Source organism: Coregonus clupeaformis, unplaced genomic scaffold, assembly GCF_020615455.1.
Source record: "Coregonus clupeaformis isolate EN_2021a unplaced genomic scaffold, ASM2061545v1 scaf0708, whole genome shotgun sequence".
In the NCBI taxonomy this organism is placed as follows: Eukaryota; Metazoa; Chordata; class Actinopteri; order Salmoniformes; family Salmonidae; genus Coregonus; species Coregonus clupeaformis.
In genome coordinates, this window is record NW_025534163.1 from 253,809 (window position 1) to 258,363 (window position 4,555).

Below are 4,555 nucleotides of genomic sequence, written 5' to 3' on the forward strand. Positions count from 1 at the left end.
CCAGCATGCATTGGGCGGTGATCGCTGGTGATCGATTCTGCACAGACCTGGCTCATCTCAAATGAGCCTCTTGTCTATGATCTGTCGGCATGGTTATACTGGCCTGTGGCCTTCTTGGAGGCCTTGATGATATTGGAGGGGGGCTCCCATTTGAAGCAGGGCTCCAGATTGGCCATCTTTATGGTCATTATTGAGGACAGGGTGCCATCCAATGCTAGGCTGTTTCTTCTCTTGGTTTTGTTCAGTCCCACAACTGAAAACACCCTCTCAGCATCTGCGTTTGCATGGGGCAACACCAGGACAAGCTTGGCGACGGCAGCAAGCCTCTCGAATTCTTTGGCTCCTGTCACCTATGGAAAATGCACCAAAACACAATGGAAAAACATACCTTGATTTTTGATTGATTAATACTGTAAGTATACTGTAGGTTGATCCATTAACAAAGTTCAGATAAAAACATGCATAATTTGCAACATGCATGACACATATATGCATGCAACAATTTTAAGCAACAGATGTAGCCAAGCCACACCTGCCAAAAGGAAAGACAAAAAGGAAAAAAATTTTACCTTATGCTTCGGGTTGCCATTTCAGCCCAGAAGCTTTCCATTTCAGTTTAGTCCTGCAGGGATATCATTGGCATGGTCTGATAATTTAGAAACTCCTCACCCAGAAGGTCATGCTCCTCTGGCCAATGGTATGGGGAGGAGATGGGGAAACCTATTTATGAAAGTAGAGTTACAAGTTGTTACGTTTTAGGTATATAGTCATCAACCAGCAGCAGTTCATACACATCTTTGAGGAGAAGCCACATAAGAATATCTCATGTGCAGTTTAGGAGTGAACACACCTCATCATAAAACACAGGGTATTTTAGCTAAGATGATAGACAATAATTAGAGAAAAAAAACTAACCTTTCAACAAAGTACAGGACATCTTCGATGTCACTTTCAGCCCTCTGCCGTACATCTACAAATTGTGCGTGCTTGATCAGTGGCTCTTCCAGTGGCAGCTTCTTAAGTGCATAGTCCACAGCACTTGTCAGGAAACACAACACCGCTTCATGGAATGAATCCACCTGCTGTGGTGTGATGTCACCCTCGTCGATTAATCTGTTAAGTTTAGCCCTTGTTGTGAACCCAATGTTCAACTTTCTTCCTGTCACAGATACAGCATATCGGTATAAGGTACAAGGCTAAATATCACATATCACAGTGTTTGATCATAATAATAGTCATATACTAACCTGGTAAATGGTTTGCCTTTTCTTTAAAGGCAATTTCACAAGGCTCCTCATGGCACTGCAGAGCTGCTGGAACCATAAACTTGGAACATAGCTTGCGTACGAATTTCACCATCTACAACAGACATTTACAAAAATAGTAGGTGAAACCTGTTTTAGAGGATCCCTGCAGATATCAGCAAGAAACACAGAATGGAAAAAAACAGCAAAATCCAATCCCACCTCATCATGTAACAAAAATATTGATGACTGCTCTCTCTGAAGCAGCAAGTTGAAAGAAGTGAAAGTTGGTACGGTGGCTTGGAAGAACAGCAGGTACACTTCTGTCATGGGGTCGGTGAATGTCTGCACAAGTCTCTTGAACCTGGCCTGATTTTCATCTTGAATCATTCAATAAATAACACGAAACAAGAGGTTGTCATTAATACAAGTATGTGACTAACAATCCATGTACAGTGGGGAAAAATGTATTTAGTCAGCCACCAATTGTGCAAGTTCTCCCACTTGAAAAGATGAGAGAGGCATGTCATTTTCATCATAGGTACACGTCAACTATGACAGACAAATTGAGATTTTTTTTTCCAGAAAATCACATTGTAGGAGTTTTTATGAATTTATTTGAAAATAAGTATTTGGTCACCTACAAACAAGCAAGATTTCTGGCTCTCACAGACCTGTAACTTCTTCTTTAAGAGGCTCCTCTGTCCTCCACTCGTTACCTGTATTAATGGCACCTGTTTGAACTTGTTATCAGTATAAAAGACACCTGTCCACAACCTCAAACAGTCACACTCCAAACTCCATTATGGCCAAGACCAAAGAGCTGTCAAAGGACACCAGAAACAAAATTGTAGACCTGCACCAGGCTGGGAAAACTGAATCTGCAATAGGTAAGCAGCTTGGTTTGAAGAAATCAACTGTGGGAGCAATTATTAGGAAATGGAAGACATACAAGACCACTGATAATCTCCCTCGATCTGGGGCTCCACGCAAGATCTCACCCCGTGGGGTCAAAATGATCACAAGAACGGTGAGCAAAAATCCCAGAACCACACGGGGGGGACCTAGTGAATGACCTGCAGAGAGCTGGGACCAAAGTAACAAAGCCTACCATCAGTAACACACTACGCCGCCAGGGACTCAAATTCTGCAGTGCCAGACGTGTCCCCCTGCTTAAGCCAGTACATGTCCAGGCCCGTCTGAAGTTTGCTAGAGTGCATTTGGATGATCCAGAAGAGGATTGGGAGAATGTCATATGGTCAGATGAAACCAAAATAGAACTTTTTGGTAAAAACTCAACTCGTCGTGTTTGGAGGACAAAGAATGCTGAGTTGCATCCAAAGAACACCATACCTACTGTGAAGCATGGGGGTGGAAACATCATGCTTTGGGGCTGTTTTTCTGCAAAGGGACCAGGACGACTGATTCGTGTAAAGGAAAGAATGAATGGGGCCATGTATCGTGAGATTTTGAGTGAAAACCTCCTTCCATCAGCAAGGGCATTGAAGATGAAACGTGGCTGGGTCTTTCAGCATGACAATGATCCCAAACACACCGCCCGGGCAACGAAGGAGTGGCTTCGTAAGAAGCATTTCAAGGTCCTGGAGTGGCCTAGCCAGTCTCCAGATCTCAACCCCATAGAAAATCTTTGGAGGGAGTTGAAAGTCTGTGTTGCCCAGCGACAGCCCCAAAACATCACTGCTCTAGAGGAGATCTGCATGGAGGAATGGGCCAAAATAGTGTGTGAAAACCTTGTGAAGACTTACAGAAAACGTTTGACCTGTGTCATTGCCAACAAAGGGTATATAACAAAGTATTGAGAAACTTTTGTTATTGACCAAATACTTATTTTCCACCATAATTTGCAAATAAATTCATTAAAGATCCTACAATGTGATTTTCTGGATTTTTTTTCTCATTCTGTCTGTCATAATTGACGTGTACCTATGATAAAAATTACAGGCCTCTCTCATCTTTTTAAGTGGGAGAACTTGCACAATTGGTGGCTGACTAAATACTTTTTTCCCCCACTGTAGTTGCTGCATAATGAAATTGAAAATTGATGACCATACTAGCAGATTTGTAGTAGCTGGCCAGAGGTTCATACAGCCTCAGGATCCTGGTCACACAACGTTCAAGGCTTAGCCAACGGACTGAGATATGCAGGAGGACCTCCATGTACTCCGCTTCATGGAGCTCACAAAACTCTGTTTTAGACATTAAATCCATATCATATATTTTCTACAGCTCAGCATTTCAGTATTACACTGTCAGGTATCCTTTCCGATTTGTGCTACCCTTGAACCAGTAACCGATGTCCACTACCATATCCTCCAAATCAAAACCGGACACCTGCAATGCATAAATCAATCATAACACATCCAGTCAATGCACGTAATTACGATACAAATAAAAAGTTACATGTAAAGATAAATCAGGCCTTAACTCACTTTAGAAAAATCCCACTCCTGCAGCTTTGGCGGTGTTATGTGCCACATGACAAGGACAACCATGAATATAGGTGTTGGGATGCTTCTGGAGCACCCTAGAGGCAATGGAATTACGTGGTCCAATGTTCACAGCTGCATTGTAAACTGAGAGATCAATGCAGTTCTCCCAAGGGATGCCATGCTCCTCTATGGTGGAGTTAATTTTGGTGATGATCTCACTTGCTGTCCCACATCTCGTCCCACTTGTTGTGCACATATTTAAAAACTGGTGGACAACTTTGCTGCCCATGAAGACCCGGACAGTAAGCTGGTTCATCTTTTCCACTCGTATAATGACAAGTTAGAATCATACAGATGTTCATGTTATTAGATGTTTAAAAATACACAAAGCACATGTTTTGCAGATGAGAAAAATCTCAAATAGTTTGTGAAATACCAGTGTCATTCGACCCATCCGTAACAAGGGTTTACGGGCTTTTTTCATCTCCTTCACAAGCTCCTGTGTGAAATATGGTGCGAGTGCTTCATTGGTAATGCAGGATGACTTAGTCCTGGCACACCTGTACTCCTGCGCTGTCTTCGAATCTCCGAAACATTCTTTTAGGAGAGGCCCCAGGTGGTCCGCAAAGGCTAGGGGGACGTTGTGAACTACCAACCCAGCTGTCATTTTGACCTCAGCCCTTCTTGTCTGTAAGAAATTTAAAATTATTAATCCTCCCAAAAGACCATAGTTTATTTAAAATAGATGCCTGCGATAATAGGGCACAGGTAAAAAACACATTCAGCAACTAAGATCTCAAATTAAGACAACTGGACTGTACTACACTGAAATACAAACCACAAATTAGTCAAAACTATCAA

At 42.4% G+C, this 4,555-nt stretch overlaps 1 long non-coding RNA gene across 1 annotated transcript; it reads right to left on the reverse strand.

Moving 5' to 3' along the window:
- Positions 1-702: 702 nt before the first annotated feature.
- On the reverse strand, positions 703-1,572 carry LOC121566436. The gene is made up of 4 exons (XR_006000889.2): positions 1,467-1,572; positions 1,248-1,359; positions 916-1,038; positions 703-720 (listed from the first exon to the last, which is right to left on the reverse strand). It is a non-coding gene; the product is annotated as an uncharacterized LOC121566436 (long non-coding RNA).
- Between the last annotated feature and the right edge of the window lie 2,983 nt (positions 1,573-4,555).